Raw genomic sequence first — 19,231 nt, 5'->3', positions numbered from 1 at the left:
TGCCAATATCCCTCTCCATGATTCCCTCCACTCAGTGCTAGCTCTGGGAGGTATGGGAAAGACAGACCAGGAGGCAGAGAGGAGACGGCAGCAGCACACCTGTCAGAGAGGCAAAGAAAAGGACTCAACCCCCCTGCATAAGGGATTACATTTTCCTTGTTGTCATGTAAAGAATTCCCCTTTCCTGGCAAATAAGGCCAATTTCTAGGTGAGGCTCAAACAGCATTGTGTGGGGAGGCTCAGATTGAGGAGAGCCAAATAAATCTCTGCCAAGGAATTAAGACTTTCCTCCCCTGACTGTCCTGGAGGCCCAGGAGCCAACCCTCGAAGAGTATTATACAAAGGGGTGGGGGAGGTGGATGATAATGCTAAAACACAGAACATTAAATATTGACCCATCTGAAAATCTCCAGAGATATTCCTTTCTGAGAAGATGGTCAGACTAATCCATATTGGCCAAATGATTGAATGGCCAGGCAGGCAAACCTTTTCCTAAGAGATTTATAACCTTGACTGAAAACAGTCGTTTGGACAAACTGTCAAACTCCTGCAGGGCCCACTTGACATCTGTCTTTGTCAGGTCAATGAGGAGAATGGCCACCATTTTGAAAGGCTAAGGATTTGTTGTTTCCTGCTGCTCCCTGGAGATCTACATAGTAAATGAGGCCCCAGCAGTCACCACTAAGGAGAATCCAATAGAAGGTCTCAGGGGAGCTGTGTTTAAATTGTGTTTGAGGAGCCCAAAGGCTTTTGCTATTCCTTCCCTACCTTCTTTGCCCTTGCCAAACTCTTATTACCTCATGCCTGAATATCTGCTACGACTTTTCCCGTGCTCTGCCAGAATCTAATTCCAGGTTCTTGCCCTCACCAATCCACCCAGCGTCTCAGAGCCAGAGTAATCCTCCTCAACACTGCTTTCATTAGGTCCATCTTGATGATTGCAGGCAACAGTGGACTGAGAAAGTGGGATTGTGGACCTGGAGAGCATTGCAAATGCTAGAGTGAAGCTTGAGTCAGACTGCCCCAAGGCAGAATGGGGAAGGGAGGCTAGCCATGGTGAGTCAAGGTCACCAGGAAACGTCGAGGTCACTGGTAAGCAGTCAGGAAGGCAGGAATGTGCGGAATTGGCAGCAAGGATGGTGGAGAAGAACACAGACACTGAGGGTAGATTTAGGTTCAAATCCTGGCTCTGTCCCTGCTGAACCTTGGTTTTCTTATCTGTAGAATGAACCAATAATACCCACTGTGGTGGACTCTGGGATGGGCCTCCCAGATCCCTCTTCAGGGAGGAAGGACTTATTCTCCATCTATTAGGAGTGCTATCAGTCCTCAGCTGTCAGTCTTCTTTGAAGATTGGCTGAAGAAAACTGCCTCACCCAAGGTCACACCTCCTTCCTGGGGCAGCCCACACCCAATGACTGATCAATCAGGGAGTATACAAGCTCAGCTGCACACCCAACTTGGGACAACGTTGAAGGAACATCCAGCTCCAGAATTCCCCTGGGGTCGGGGTGGGGTGCTGGCTGAAACCTTCATTGGGACTGCATCACAGCCTGAGTTGGCCCTCTCATCAATCCTGCTTCCTTACCCTCCTTCCCACAGTATTGAATCCACAAGCACTTCTTGTTTGGTTTTTTCTTTTTTTTTTTTGGTGAGGAAGATCAGCCCTGAGCTAACATCTGATGCCAATCCTCCTCTTTTTTGCTGAGGAAGACTGTCCCTGGGCTAACATCCATGCCCATCTTCCTCTACTTTATATGGGACTCTGCCACAGCATGGCTTAACAAGCGGTGTGTCGGTGCGCACCAGGGATCCGAACCCACAAACCCTGGGCCGCCAAAGCAGAGCGCACACGCTTAACAGCTGTACCACCAGGCTGGCCCTCACGAGCACTTCTTCATCTCTATCTTAGACTCTGCATCCTGGGGAGCCCAACCTGCGACACCTACCTCATCCAGTCATGACGTTCCATGAACTAGCAAATAAAGAGCATCCAGCCACGATGCCTGGTAGAATAAATGTCAGTCCTTCCCCTTCTCTGAATCTAACCCAGCTCACCTGGTACATGGTCAGCCAAAACCTTAAAGGCTATTGTAACATTTATTCAACCAGTATTGGCATGTTGTCCATATGCCCCAAAATGCAGAATGCCACAGAATGCAGTCACCAACATTACTTAAGATCTGCACAACTCTTTGGGGCATGAGTCCTGTGTTGTTTTATGGCATTGCTTCCATTGGGTTTACTTCTTTATAAAATGTGTCTGTGTCTTGCTGTCTACCTAATTAGACAGTAGACTGCCCCTTCGCATTTACTATACATGGACAGTGCACAGCCCACCTTGTACTTGTAATGGCTTCTTAATTGAATGGATTCATGAGACAGACAGAAATTTTATGAATTCTGTTGTTTAAGCCACCCCAGTCTATGGTACTTTGTTATGGCAGCCAGGCAAACTAATGCACACGCTGTTACTTAAAAGTATTGAAACCTCATACAAATTAAGAATACTGAAGAATAATATATATAATAATAACATATATAAAGGAAAGGACATGTACAATATGTGTACAACTCTAGAATTTTCATAAACTGGACCAGCATGCAGGCTAAGAAACTGTGTAACCAGCACTCAGATTAAGAAATAAAATCATCAGCACCCAGAAGACACCTTCTACCTCCTACCTCCTTCCAGTCATCCTTCCCCCTCCAAGGGCACCCACCATCCTGACTTCTTACAGAAAAGATTAGTTTTTGTCTTTTATATAAATGAAACATTATAAATACAATCATTCTCTTTCATGTGTGACTGTTTTCGCTCAACACTATGTTTGTGAGCACATAAGTGATTTTACCAATTATTGTGCTATTCACTGTTATAACTTTCAAAGTATTTTCTATATCCTAAAACAATGTCCTCCACTAAGATGGGGTGCTAACACTAATGCTGGAAAAATACCCCAAAATATTAATAACTTTGCAACAGAATTTAGATGTGATGAAATACTATGAAAAAGCTTTAAAAAAAAAGAAAAAAGAAATGCATGATATGCCATGCTGTTAATTTAGGAAATATTCCTCTGAAACATAGTTAATGATTTTTTACTTAATAAGTGCTTATGTAGCACTTTCTGTGTACCAGGCTCCTTTCTAATTGCTCTATAAATATTAGCTCATTTAATCCTCATAACAACCCTATGTGGAAGGCCCTATTAGCATTGTTCCCATTTTACAGATAAGGAAAGATAACATTAAGGAAACTAAGACACAGAGAACTTAAGTACTTTCTCCAGGTCAGACAGCTAGTGAATGGCAGTCCTTGAAAAGGAGAGAGGAGATAGGATTTGAAACTAGGAAGTCTGGCTCCAGTGTCTGTGCTCTTAAAAAATATGCTGTGAAATATTCGAGATAATGCTGAAAAAAATAAGTAGCATGTTATGATGGTTGCATATTTAGATGTACTAGGAGTACATTCCCTCTTGTTTTATGTTCATTGCCAAGGGAAATTAGTCTTGCCTTATGCAATGACTTCAGGAATTCATCTGTTGCAAAAAATTCTACTGTCTTCTATTGCCCAATTCTCTTCATAGAGGCTCTGCTCACTTCCATTCCCATCATCAGTGTCACATCCCTCTCCTGATTTTATTATTATCCACTCTCTAGGTTGACCCTCCCAGTCTCTGATTCTGGGACCCACATAAATAGGGTACATGCTCGCTGAGATGTTCAGTAAACAGCCTATCTCCAAAATCCCTCTTCTGGTTTAAGAGAATGTGAACTGTAAGAACACCTACTTCACAGGATCTTTAAGAAGACCCTCAAAGTTTTCTCAATGAGAAGACTCAAGTGAAATGCTTAAAACGGTACCTGATTCATAGTAAGTGCTGTTTAACATCAACCATGTTTCCTCCTATTACCTTCCCATCGCCATATCTACCAAACTACTTGCATCCACTCCATAGCCTCCAAGTCCTGTCTTGTTATCATGGATGATGTGCTCCAGCCTTGATCTAAGGACACCCCCACACACACTTATGGTCCAGATCCATCTCCTCTCTCCTTTTCAATGACTCACCTCTTACAATTATACCTTCTTTCTTGCAGAGTCACTTTCTTTCTCTCAACTGGAGGACTCACAGCTGTGCAAATATTCTCTTGTATCTCCTATCTTTTAAAAACTTTCCTTAAGTAACATATGATAAAGATAGCATTTTAAATCTATAGGGAAAACAAAGATTATTGAACAATTTGTTATGACATTTGGGTAGCCATGAGAAAAAGATAAAGTTGGATTCATCCCTCATGCTTTTCAACAGATGGATAGCATATTTAAACTTGAAAAATAAAACCAGAAACTATCCCCAAAATTGGAAGATTTTTAAAAAATTATCAGAGTAGAGATGCTTTTCTAACACAAAACTGTAAGAGAAACAAGAGTGATAAATTTAAAAACAGAAATAAAATATTTTGACCAAAGCAAAAAGCACCATAAACAAAGTCAAAACACAAGTTACAAATGGGGGCTGGGGGGTGGATGGATATTTGAAACTCTTATCTTAAACAAATGCCTAATCCCTTAGTGTATAAAGAGTTTCTACAAGTTAATAAGAAAAAAACCAAAAACACAATAGAAAAACAGACAAAGAATATGAACAATTTTCAGAAAAGGAATACAAATGGCTTTTAAATACTTTTTAAAGTATTTATTTTTTATTTTTAAAGCTTTTTTAATGGCTTTTTAAACACTTGAAAAAAGTGCTCAACCTCTCTTATAAGGGAAATGTAAATTCAAACTTCAATGAGAAAGAGATGTTAGCATCATGGCAGAGTGAGCTCTCCCCTTAGACTCTCCCCCCAAAGATACAATGAAAAAGACACTCATATACCAACAGAGGACATTCACACAAAACAAAAGATATCTGAGACCCACGCAGCCATACTTCTGAAGGTGGAGGTGCTGGACTCCCTGGAGGAAGTGGAAGGAGGTAAGGAGATCTCCTCCCCTCCCGAACAGCAGTGACCCTGGGCTCCAGACCACTCAGCTCTCAGAGGAAAGGGGGGAGGGGTGGCTCTCCACGGAAACACCATCACTCTCCAAGTTACCTCACAGCCCAGGTGAAAGCCCCACACAGAGGTGACTAAGCTACTGCGGGGGTGTCTTCATCAAGCCAGCACCTCAGGAAAGCAGATAGCAAGGGCAGAGCGAGAAAGCCCCAGGATTGTGCAAGAGAAAGAAAGTGCCCCTCCCCCCAGCCCGGCACTCCAGCTCAAGGAATCAGCCAGAAGGCCCATGCAAAGGATGGAAAACCAGCAGCTAGGAGCAGGCAAGCCAGGGTCACAGTGGGCTCAGAATACATAGCTCTTGACCCTCACCAAGTGGCAGCAGGTGGAAGCTGTGACCAGACACTATCACTATGTGGAGGCACAAATCTATGCCGTCAAACGGTATGAAAAAATATATTAAATCTCTAGACCAGAAGGAAAATGACAAGCACCCAAAAATTAATACTGAAGGCACAGAAATTTATAATCTAAATGATAGAGAATTCAAAATAGCTATCATAAAAAAACTCAATGAATTACAAGAAAACACAGATAGACAGTTCAATGAAATCAGGAACTTCTTCACAAAAGACATTGAAACTATAAAGAAAAACCGATCAGAAATATTGGAGATGAAAAACACAATGGATGAGGGGCTGGCCCGGTGGCATAGTGGTTGAGTTTGTGTGCTGCACTTTGGTGGCCCAGGGTTTGCAGGATATAATTGCAGGCAATGAGCGACACAGCACTCATCAAGCCATGCTGTGGTGGTGTTCACGTATAAAGTGGAGGAGGATTGGCACAGATGTTAGCTCAGAGCCAATCTACAGATGTTAGCTCAGAGCCAGTCTTCCTCAGCAAAAAGAGGAAGATTGGCAAAAGATGTTAGCTCAGGGCCTATCTTCCTCACCAAACAACAACTAAAAAAACCCACAATGGATGAGATAAATCTGAAATCCCTGAACAACAGAACTGATACTATGGAGGACAAAATTAGCAGCTTGGAGGACAGAAATATAGAAATGCTTCACATGGAAGAGGAGAGAGAACTAAGACTAAAAAGAAATGAATAAATTCTCCTAGAAATATCCAACTCAATTGGGAAATGCAAGATAAGGATTATAGGTATTCCAGAGGGAGAAGAGAAGGAGAATGGACCAGAAAGCTTGTTCAAAGAAATAATAGTTGAGAACTTCCAAACCTTGGAATGGAGCTGGAAATACAAGTGGAAGAAGCCAACAGGACTCCTAAACACATCAATGTAAAAAGACCTTCTCCAAGGCACATAGTAGTAAAGCTGGCAAAAGTCAATGCCAAAGAAAAAATATTAAGGACAGCAAGGCAGAAGAAAATAACTTACAAAGGAACACCTATCTCGCTTTCAGTGGATTTCCCAGCAGAAACCTTATAAGCCAGGAGAGAGTGGAATGATATATTCAAAATTGTGAAAGAAAAAACTTTCAGCCAAGAATACTCTATCCAGCAAAAACATCCTTCAGATATGATGGAGAAATAAAAAGTTTCCCAGATAAACAAAAGGTAAGGGAGTTCAGTGCCACAAGAGCCCCACCACAAGAAATGCTTAATAAGACCCTCACCTGAAAAAAAAAAAAAAAAAGAAAGGGGTTATAAAGCATTGAGCAAGGAGAAAAATAGGTAGATGAAATCAGAAAATTGCAGCTCTCTATCAGAACAGGTTAGCAAACACTTAATTATAACATCAAAGATAAAGGGAACAAAAACATCAAAAAGGAATATAATCTTGTCATTTTAACCACAAACTCACAATACAAGATGGAATATGTTATGACAATAATAACTTAGAAGGGGAAGAGGAAAGGAAGGGAATCAGCTTAGTCTAAGGAAATAAGAGGCTATCAGAAAATGGACTATCTCATCTACAAGATTTTTTATACAAACCTCATGGTAACCACTAAACAAATAATCAGAACAGAGACACAGATGATAAATAAAGAGAAAATGAAGAAAACCATCATACAGAACTACCAAACTGAATTGATAGTCCGAAATACACAGAACATGAAACAAAAGAAATGCAGAAGAACCAGAAAATGTGTGATAAAATAGCATTAAGCCCTCATATATCAATGATCACTCTAAATATAAATGGATTGAATTCTCCAATCAAAAGACAGAGTGGCAGGATGGATTAAAAAACAAAACCCAACAGTATGCTGCCTCCAGGAAACACTTCTCAGCTCTAAAGACCAACACAGTCTCAGACTGAAGGGATGGAAGGTGATACTCCAAGATAATGGCAAACAAAAGAAAGCAAGTATTGCCATACTCATATCAGACAAAGTAGACTTCAAGGTAAAACAGATAATGAGAGACAAAGAGGGGCAGTATATAATGATAAAAGGGACACTCCACAAAGTAGACATAACACATAAATATATATGCACTCAACAAAGGAGCACCAAAGTATATAAAGCAACTATTAACAAACCTAAAAGGAGATATTAACAACAACACAATAATAGTAGGGGACCTCAACACCCCACTTACATCAATGGATAGATCAACCAGACAGAAAGTCAACAAGGAAATAGTGGATTTAAATGAAAAATTAGTCCAGATGGATTAATAGATATATATCAAACACTCCATCCAAAAACAGCAAAATACACCTTCTTCTCAAGTGCACATGGAACATTCTTAAGGATAACCCATTTGTTGAGAAACAAGGTAAGCCTCAATAAATTTAAGAAGACTGAAATCATATCAATCATCTTTTCTGTCCATAATGCTATGAAACGAGAAATCAACTACAAGAAAAAAGCTGGGAAAGTGATAAAGATGTGGAGATTAAACAACATGCTACTAAACAACCAATGGATCATTGAAGAAATTAAAGTAGAAATCAGGGCCTGCCTGGGTGCGCAAGCGGTTAAGTGTGTGCACTCCACTTTGGTGGCCCAGGGTTCATGGGTTTGGATCCTGGGCACGCACCAAAGCACTGCATGTCATGCCATGCTGTGGTGGCATCCCATGTAAAGCAGAGGAAGATGGGCATGGATGTTAGCTCAGGGCCAGTCTTCCTCGGCAAAAAAAAACCAAGATTGGCATCGGATGTTAGCTCAGGGCTGATCTTCCTCACCAAAAAACTAAATAAATAAAAATTAAATTAAAAAAGGAAAAACCAAAAAATATCTGGAGACAAATGAAAATGAAAATACACCATACCAACTTATATGGGATGCAGCAAAAGCAGTCCTAAGAGGGAAATTCTTAGCTATACAGGCCCACCTTAACAAACAAGAAAAACCCCAAATAAGAAATCTTAAACTATGCCTAACGTAATTAGAAAAAGAAGAACAAACAAAGCCCAAAGTCAGCAGGAGGAGGTAAATGATAAAAATTAGAGCAGAAATAAATGAAATTCAAACAAACAAACAAAAACAGTAGAAAGGATCAATGAAACAAAGAGCTGGTTCTTTGAGAAGATAAATAAAATTGACATATCCTTAGCCAGACTTACTAAGAAATAAAGAGAGAAGGCCCAAATAAGTAAAATTATAAATGAAAGGGGAGAAATTACAATGGATACCACAGAAATACAAAGCATTGTAAGAGAATACTATGAGAAACTATATGCCAACAAATTGGACAATCTAGAAGAAACAGATAAAATCTTAGACTCGTACAACCTCCCAAAACTGAATCAAGAAAAAATAGAGGGCCGGCCCCGTGGCTTAGTGGTTAAGTGCGTGCACTCTGCTGCTGGCGGCCCGGGTTCGGATCCCGGGCGCGCACCGACACACCGCTTCTCCGGCCACGCTGAGGCCGCGTCCCACATACAGCAACTAGAAGAATGTGCAGCTATGACATACAACTATCTACTGGGGTTTTGGGGGGAAAAAATAAATAAATAAAATCTTTAAAAAAAAAAAAAAAGAAGAAGAAGAAATAGAGAACCTGAATAGACCAATCACAAGTAAAGATATTGAAATGGTAATCAAAAACTCTCCAAAAATAAAACTCCAGGACCAGATGGCTTCTCTGGAGAATTCTGCCAAACATTCAAAGAAGATTTAACACCTATCCTTCTCAAACTATTCCAAAAATTCGAGAAAGACAGAACACTTCCTAACACATTCTATGAGGCCAATATCACCCTAATACCCAAGCCAGACAAGGACAACACAAAGAAGGAAAATTACAGGCCAATTTTCCTGATGAGCATAGATGCAAAAATCATCAACAAAATACTGGAAAACTGAATACAGCAATACATTAAAAAGATCATACACCATGATCAAGTGAAATTTGTACCAGGGACACAGGGATGGTTCAACATCCACAAATCAATCACTGTGATACACCACATTAACAAGATGAGGAATAAAAACCCCATGATCATCTCAATAGACACAGAGAAAGCATTTGACAAGACCCAACATCTATTTATGATAAAAACTCTCAACAAAATGGGTATAGAAGGAAAGTACCTCAACATAATAAAGGCCATATATAACAAACCCACAGCCAAAATCATACTAAATGGGGAAAAAACTGAAAGCCATCCCTCTGAGAACAGGAGCAAGACAAGGGTGCCCACTCTCACCACTCTAATTCATCATAGTACTTGAGGTTTTGGCCAGAGGAATTAGGCAAGAAAAAGGAATAAAAGGAATCCAAATAGTCCATGAAGAAGTGAAACCCTCTCTGTTTACAGATGACATTATTTTATATATAGAAAACCCTAAAGAATCCATCAGAAAACTATGAGAAATAATCAAGAACTACAGCAAAGTTGCAGAGTACAAAATTAACTTACAAAAATCAGTTGCATTTCTATACTCTAATAGCGAACTAACAGAAAGAGAACTCAAGAATACAATCCCATTTACAATTGCAACAAAAAGAATAAAATATTTAGGAATAAATTTAACGAAGGAGGTGAAAGACCTATGCAATGAAAACTATAAGACATTATTGAAAGAAATTGATTATGACATAAAGAAATGGAAAGATATTCCATGCACATGGATTGGAAGAATAAACATAGTCAAAATGTCCATACTACCTAAAGCAATCTACAGATTCAATGCAATCCCAATCAAAATCCCAATGACATTCTTCACAGAAATAGAAGAAAGAATCCTAAAATTCATATCAGGCAACAAAAGACCCTGAATAGCTACAGCAATCCTGAGAAAAAAGAACAAAGCCGGAGCATCACAATCCCTGACTTCAAAATATACTACAAAGCTATAGTAATCAAAACAGCATGATACTGGTACAAAAACACACACACAGATCAATGGAACAGAACTGAAAGCCCAGAAATAAAACCACACATCTACAGACAGCTGATCTTCAACAAAGGAGCTAAAAACACACAATGGAGAAAGGAAAGTCTCTTCAATAAATGGTGCTGGGAAAACTGGACATCCACATGCACAAGAATGAAAGTAAACCATCTTCTCTTGCCATACACAAAAGTTAACTCAAAGTGGATCAAAGACTTGAAGATAAGACCTGAAAGCATAAAATTCCTATCAGATAATGTAGGCAGTACTCTCTTTGACATCGGTCTTAGAAGGATCTTTTAGAATACCATGTCTACTCGGACAAGGGAAACAAAGGAAAAAATACACAGTTGGGACTTCAGCAGACGAAAGAGCTTCTGCAAGGCAAAGAAAACCAGGATCAAAACAAAAAGACAATTGGGCCTGCCCCATGGCCTAGTGGTTAAGTTTGGTATGCTCTGCTTCAGTGGCCCAGGTTCAATTCCCAGGTGCGGACCTACACCACTCATCAGGGTCATGCTGAGGCAGAGACCCACATACAAAATAGAGGAGGGTTGGTACAGATGTTAGCTCAGGGTGAATCTTCTTTGGCAAAAAAAAAAAAATACAAATGAGAATAAAATTTAAAAACAAAACCAAAAAGACAACCTACCAACTTGGAGAAAATATTTGCAAATCATATATCTGACAAGGGGTTAATCTCCATAATATATAAAGAATTCAGACAACTGAACAACAAAAAAACAAACAACCCAATCAAAAAATAGGAAAAGGAAATGAACAGACACTTCTCCAAAGAAGATATACAGATAGCCAATAGGGACATGAAAATATGTTCAACATCACTAATCATCAGGGAAATGCAAATCAAAACAACACTAAGATATCACCTCACGCCCGTTAGAATGGCTATAATCACCAAGACAAAAAACAACAAATGTTGGAGAGGGTGTGGAGAAACAGGAACCCTCATACACAGCTGGTGGGAATGCAAACTGGTGCAGCCTCTATGGAAAACGGTATGGAGATTCCTCAAAGAATTAAAAATAGAGACGCCCTATGATCCAGCCATCCCACTACTGGGAATCTATCCAACGAACCTGAAATCAACAATCCAAAGAGGCTTATGCACCCCTATGTTCACTGCAGCATTATTCACCATAGCCAAGAAGTGGAAGCAACCTAAGTGTCCCTCAACTGACAATTGGATCAAGAAAATGTGGTATATATATACTATGGAATACTACTCAGCCATAAAAAAAAAAATCTTCCCATTTGAAACAACATGGATGGGCCTGGAGGGTATTATGTTAAATGAGGTAAGCCAGAAGGAGAAAGACAAACACTGTATGATCGCACTCATATGTGGAATATAAACCAACATATGGACAGAGAAAACTGTAATGTGGTAACCAGGGGCAATGGGGGTGGGGGGTGGGCACAAGGGGTGAAGGGAGTGATATATATGGTTCATTCTGTGGCTTTTTTTTTTTTGGCTGAGGAAGATTAGCCCTGAGCTAACATCTGTGCCCATCTTCCTCTATTTTGTATGTGGGTCACCACCACAGCATGGCTGATGAGTGGTGTAGGTTGCACCTGGGATCTGAACCCACGAACCCGGGCCACTGAATCGGAGCACGCCGAACTTAACCACTACACCACAGGGCCGACCCGTTCCTTGTCTTTTGATAGGAAAATGCAATCCATTTACATTTAGAGTGACTATTGATATAGGAGGGCTTAATACTGCCATTTTATCTCTTGTTTACCAGTTGTTCTATATTTCCATTGTTTCTTCTCCCTTGTTTCTCTGACTGCTATTTCAGTTTGGTGGTTTTCTGTGATGGTTTTCTCAGTTTTTTCTTTATTTATGATACGTGGCTCTGCTCTGGTTTTTTGTTTAGTTGTTACCATGAGGTTTGTATAAAAGATCTCATAGATGAGATAGTCTATTTTCTTGTAGTCTCTTATCTCCATTAACCTAAGCATCCCTTGGGCATCCCTTTCTTCTTCCCCTTCTGAGTTATTGTTGTCACAAATTATTCTTTTTTGTATTGTGGGTTTGTGACTAAATTGAAGTGTTTATAGTTATTTTCGATGCTTTCCTTCCCTTTATCTTTTATGTTATAATTAAGTGTTTGCTAACCTATTCTGAAAGACAGCTGCAATTTTCTGATTTTGTCTGTCTACTTATCTCCTCGCTCTAAGCTTTGTAAACCTTTGCCTTTTTGTTTCAGGTAGGAGGGCTTCTTTCATCACTTCTTTTAAGGGAGGTTGTTGTGAGAGGTTCGGGGATTCAATCGGAGATGTAAAAGACACTTTCCACTCCAAACAAATGGACTGAAGGTATATTTTATTATATAGAGGATAGTAAAGGCAATAGTCTGCAAACAGATCCGAATAGGTCAAATATTAAGAGGGAAAAAAACATCAGCCCGACTGGAAAGGGAAAACATCCACATCAGCTGAAGAGAAATGACACAAATCAACCGAAAAGAGAAACACCAGGTTAACCGAAAAGAGAACACATCAAATCAATTACTTCATATCAAATCAATTACTTCACATCAAATCAGTTACTCACAACATCCACGCCCCACTGCCGGGAGAGCTCTGTCAATCGACGCGGCTGGGCAAGGATCACACGTCCTGGGCAAGGTGTCCCTTCCACAGGTGGAACTCTCACCGGGTCTCAGTTTCCAGCAGTTTATATACCATCAGTAATTTTCAGAGTAAGCAATTACAGAGTTTGCAGAGCAAGAATTTAGTGTTTCCACGCACAAATGGTTATCAGTGGCGTACGTGCATTGAGCCCCTTGGCTAACGTCCCAGCCCAGTAATTGTGTACGTGCATTGTTCTCTTTGGTTATCGTCTTAGCCCGGCACGGATGGCCAGTCCATCCCGTGCTACGACGCTCCAAGAGCCTTGAAATGTTACAACTTGCAACTCTCTCCGTGGGAGAAGGGCCAGTTCCCGGGAAAGGCCAGTTCCCACCACGCAGAAAGCAGCTTTTATATTTCTTTTTGTGCTGGTGGCTGTAGGTCAATGGAGTGGCCAAACACGGCTGTACTCATGTCAAGACAGAGGTCTAGTGGCTATGAACTCCCTTAGCTTTTGTTTATCTAGGAAAGGCTTTATTTCTCCATCATATCTAAAAGGATAATTTCACTGGATAGAGTATTCTTGGCTGAAAGTTTTTGTCTTTCAGTATTATGAATATATCATTCCATTCTTTCCTAGCCTGTAAAGTTTCTGCTGAGAAATCTGCTGAAAGTCTGATAGGGCTTCCTTTGTACTTCTGACTTGCTGCCCTTAATATTTTTTCTTTGTCATTGACTTTTGCCAGTTTTAATATTATATGCCTTGGAGAAGGTCTTTTTGCATTGATGTAATTAGGAGTTCTATTGGCTTCATGTACTTGTAAGTCCAGTTTCTTCCCCAGGTTTGGGAAGTTCTCAGCTATTTTTTTGAACAAGCTCTCTGCTCCTTTCTCCTTCTCTTCTCCCTCTGGAATACCTATAATTCTTATGTTGCTTTTCCTAATTGAGTCACATATTTCTCAATGAATTTCTTCATTTTTTAAAAATCTTAGTTCTCTCTCCTCCTCCACCTGAAGCATTTCTATATTTCTAACCTCTAACTCATTAATTCTGTCCCCATAGCATCAGTTCTACTTTTTATGGTTTCTAGATTATTTTTTTATCTCATTAATTGTGTTTTTTGTACCCAGAATTTCTGCTTGGTTTTTTGTTTGTTTGTTTGTTTGTTTGTTTGTTTGTTTGTTTGTTTTTAGAGCTTTAGTCTCTTTGGTGAAGTATTCCCTCTGCTCATTAATTTTATTCCTGAGTTCATTGAACTGTCTTTCTGAGTTTTCTTGTAACTCATTGAGTTTCTTTATGACAACTATTTTGAATTCTATGTCATTTAGATTGTAAACTTCTGTGACTTCAGGATTGGTTTCTGGAGACTTGTCATTTTCCTTCTCCTTTGAAGTTTTACTGTAGTTCTTCATGGTGTTTGATGAATTGATCCTTTGCTGGCACATTTGTGGTAGTATCAGGCCACAGATTCTACCTGCCAGCACTGGGAGGGGCAGGAGCTCTGTTTTTTGATCCCACCCTGTCTGCTGGTTGTTATGCCGGTAGGGCCACTCTGCATTTGCAGGGGACTGGCCACAGCCTCTCAGCAGGTTGCTCTCACATGGGCAGGGCCTTTGTGCTCAGCAGAGCAGCTGAGCTGCTGCACTAGGGGAAAGGGGTGCTTTCTTTCATGCAGGCCGGCACTGTACTCACAAGTGGTTCAGCTGAGCTAGACCACTAGGCACGAGGGGCACCTATGTGGGGGCTGAGCCACCGCCACTTGGTGAGGAGCATTCCCACAGGTGAGGCTGCTGCATGGTGGGATTCCCACAGGTAGGGCCCTGTGGGCTGGGCTACCACTTCAAAAGTGTTCACACTTGGGCTGGCTGCGTGCAGACTGGGCTGCCCCCTCTTCCACTTACAGTTGCGCCAGGCCAACTGCTGTGTGAGGATCTGCAACCTGGCTTGCTGCCACCAGGGAGGGAGAGGAGTGCATTCACGTAGTTCCACTGCTTCCCAGGGATCCAGTCCACCCACCTTCAGATGTATGGCTGCATGGATCTCTCAGGCATCCTGTTGTGCTGTGTAGGCGATCCTCTGTCGCTTAATGATTGTCCATTTAGTTGTAACTTAGAGGGGAGAGACAAAGGGAACAACTCAGCCTGCCATGTTGCTGACATCACCATTACCTTAGGACAAGCAAAGATTTCTTAGATATAATACCAAAATCACAATTCATAAGAGAAAAAAATCAATACTTGTACTTCATCAAAATTTTAAACTTTTACATTTCGTTAGACACTATTAAGAAAATAAAAAGACCAGTCAGAACCAGGGAGAAAATATTTGCAAATGTTACCAAACCATGTTCGTTTTGCCCCCCTCACAGTCATGCCAATCACCAAGATGATGAGTTTGCAAAGAGAAAGGATTTAATCACAAAGCAGCCAAGCAAGGAGGCGAGAGAATCAATGTCAGATCCACCTCACTGAAAATGGGGACTCAGGGATATTTATGGGGTAGGGGGCAAGGTGGTCTGAATTGTGGGAATAGATGATTGGAGGTAAGGAGAAGTGAGGTAATTGATGATCTGCACAAGTGTAGTCAAGCTTCATGCCTCTTCATAAGACGCATGTTCACAAAATGGCGGCATTACCATGATCTGAGGGTGGAGTTTTTAGCTCCTTGACATCAAAAAGGTCACTTGTCGAGCATTTGCACAGGCCAAGTTGATGGGTTGGTGGTCTCAATCGACCTGAACTGGACAAGGGGTCTCAGTTCCTGAGAAACCACTCTTAATTACTCTGTTGATAATATGGGGTGAGTTGAACTGGTCCTGGAGGGCCTGCAGTTATGCAAAACTGATAGAGGACTTGTATCCAGAATATATAAATACATAAATCTTACAGTTCAATAATAAGAAGACAAACAACCAATTTAAAAATGACCAAAAGTTTTGAGCAGATACTTCAGAAGTATCAAATAAGCATAGGAAAAATGCTCAACATCATTAGACTTTAGAGAAATGCTAATTAAAACCACAATAAGATACCATTATACAACCACTACAATGGCTATAAATAAAAAGACAGACAATACCAAGTTTTGATGAGGATGTGGAGAAACTAGAATGCTCATACATTGCTGGTGGGAATGACAAAATGTATAACTACCTTAGAAAACAGTTTGGTAGTTTCTTAAAAGTTAAACATAAACTTAACATGCAACTGAGCAATCCCACTCCTAGGTATCTATGCAAGAGAAATGAAAACATATGTCCACACAAAAATCTGTACTCAAATGTTCAAAACAGCTTTATTCATCACAGCCAAAAATCTAAACCCAAATGTCCATCTACTGCTAAACTATCAACAAATTGTGATATAGCTAATCAATGGAATTCTATTCACCAATAGAGAGGAATGACTTACTGATACATGCAACAATCTAAATGAATCTCAAAACTTTTGTGTTAAATGAAAGAAGCCAAGACTACATATTGTATGATTCCATTTATATGGCATTCTGGAAAAGATAAGACTATAGTGACAGAAAGCAGATCAGTAGTTATTAGGTTCCAGAAATAGGATAAAGGGATTAGCTTCAAAGAGACATAAGGGAACTCTTTGGGATGATGCAAATGTTCAACATCACGATCATGGTGGTGGCTATACAATCATATATATCTGTCAAAACTTAATAAAGTGTATGTTAAAAATTGGGGAAATTTTATTTTATATAAAGTATACCTTAATAAGGCTGATTTGTAAAAATCCAAATCAGTCACCTTTGGTGGTTGCTAGGGAACCAGTTCATTTTTCTGAAAGTCAATAAATACAGGAGAAAATTAACTTATATTCTGCCTTTCTTGTGTGCACTATATTTCAAGAGAACCAAATAATTGGAAGAGGGAAAATTATTTTTTACACAAGTCCGACTAAAACATGCTGATAAAATTAGAAAAAGAAAATCACCATTTTTCAACACCAGATGAAATAATGGATCTAGGCAATGAATTTCAAGGGCTGCTAAAGCCATTAGGTAAAAAGCTGATGTGGAACTTTATAATGAAAGGATCAGACTCACAACTCTTAAACTCAGTTATCGATCTTAACATCAATAAAAATGAGAGAATCAGATGACATTATGTACCTCCTGATATGACACAATAGGAAATACTATCACTATGAAGTTTTCTTGTCCCCAAAATTGAACTGACTCTGATCAAGCTTCAAGATATAATTCCAGGAAACTTGAAAGATAGAGGAAATTGTTCAATGACACCATGAGGATGTAATTAGCCAAATCCTGAAACGTGGGAAATTCTACCTGACAAATTATCCAGCCTTTCCAACAAATAAGTGATATGGGGTGGGACGTGAGGGGATTACAAAGAGAATATAAGAAGGAGAAATAGTTATAGATTAAAAGTGACTTAAGAGGGGCTGGCCCTGTGGCTTGGTGGTTAAGTGCGCGCGCTGCGATGCTGGTGGCCCGGGTTCGGATCCCGGGTGCGCATCGAGGCACCACTTCTCCGTTCATCCTGAGGCCGAGTCCCACATACAGCAACTAGAAGGATGTGCAGCTACGACATACAACTATCCACTGGGGCTTTGGGGGGAAAAATAAAATAAATAAAATCTTTAAAAAAAAAAAAAGTGACTTAAGAGATATATCTCACAAATACAATGTTTGGATCTTGCCTGGATCCTGATTTGAAGAAACTGTAAAGACATTTTTGATCACAAACTAGGGTATGAGATATATTAAGGAATTGTTGCTGTTGTTGTTGTTTTAGGTATGATAATGGTATAGTGGTTATGTCTGGAAAAAAAAGAGGAACAAAATCCTTATCCATTAGAGATACATATTGAAGTACTTATAAACGAAAAGATATATTTAAGATTTTCTTTAAAATACTTCTGCAGGGCACGCACCAATGCACCAACGTACCACTTGTCAAGCCATGCTGTGGCGGCATCCCATATAAAGCAGAGGAAGATGGGCACAGATGTTAGCCCAGGGCCAATCTTCCTCAGCAAATAGAGGAGGATTGGCATCGGATGTTATCTCAGGGCTGATCTTCCTCACCAAAAAAAAAAAAAAAACTTCTGCAAAAAAAGGGAGGGGAGGTGGTGGAAGCTGGGGAGGGAGGAAGATGTAGATAAAATAAGAAAGACAAAATGATGATTACTATTGAAGTTTAATAGGGGTACCTGTAGGTTCACTCTATTATTCTCCCTCTACTTTTGTGTGTTTTTAAATTTTATATTGTGGGAGATTAAAAATTGGCCACCCTGAAATATGTCTCTTTACCTTGATTATTTTCTCTGACAGACATTTGACTTTCCCCAAACTGCCTAAAGAATTTAACATAGAAGACCTGTTTCAGGAAGGAGCCAATGTCATATGATGGCTGTAATATAATGTAAAATAGATGTTACAATAGGAAAGGCACCACCAAGCCCATCTTATTAAAAATTCTGTCTCTCTCATGCCACATTCTCTAGGTGGCTGTCTTGACATGAGTACAGCCATGTTTGGCCGCTCCATTGACCTACAGCCACCAGCACAAAAAAGAAATACAAGGCTGCTTTCTGTGTGGTGGGAACTGGCCTTTTCCCAGGAACTGGCCTTTCTCCCACGGAGAGAGTTGCAAGTTGTAACATTTCAAGGCTCTTGGAGCATCGTAGCCCGGAATGGACTGGCCATCTGTGCCGGGCTGAGACGATAACCAGAGAGAACAATGCACGTACGCAACTACTGGGCTGGGATGTTAGCCAGGGGGCTCAATGCACGTACGCCACTGATAACCATTTTGTGCATGGGAACACTAAATGCTTGCTCTGCAAACTCTGTAGTTGCTTACTCTGAAAATTACTGATGGTATAAAAACTGCTGGAAACTGAGCCCTAGTGAGAGTTCCACCTGTGGAAGGGACACCTTGCCCAGGACGTGTGATCCTTGCCCAGCCGCGTCGATTGACAGAGCTCTCCCGGCAGTGGGGCGTGGATGTTGTGAGTAACTGATTTGATGTGAAGTAATTGATTTGATATGAAGTAATTGATTTGATGTGTTCTCTTTTCGGTTAACCTGGTGTTTCTCTTTCTGGTTGATTTGTGTCATTTCTCTTCAGCCGATGTGGGTATTTTCCCTTTCCAGTCGGGCTGATGTTTTTTCCCTCTTAATATTTGACCTATTTGGATCTGTTTGCAGACTGTCACCTTTACTATCCTCTATATAATAAAATATACCTTCAGTCCATTTGTTTGGAGTGGAAAGTGTCTTTTACATCTCCGATCGAATCCCCGAACCTCTCATAACAGTGGCTC

Source organism: Ceratotherium simum, chromosome 14, assembly GCF_057802395.1.
Source record: "Ceratotherium simum simum isolate JZ-2026a chromosome 14, ASM5780239v1, whole genome shotgun sequence".
Classification (NCBI taxonomy): domain Eukaryota; kingdom Metazoa; phylum Chordata; class Mammalia; order Perissodactyla; family Rhinocerotidae; genus Ceratotherium; species Ceratotherium simum.
Note: the sequence above shows the minus strand (reverse complement) of the source record.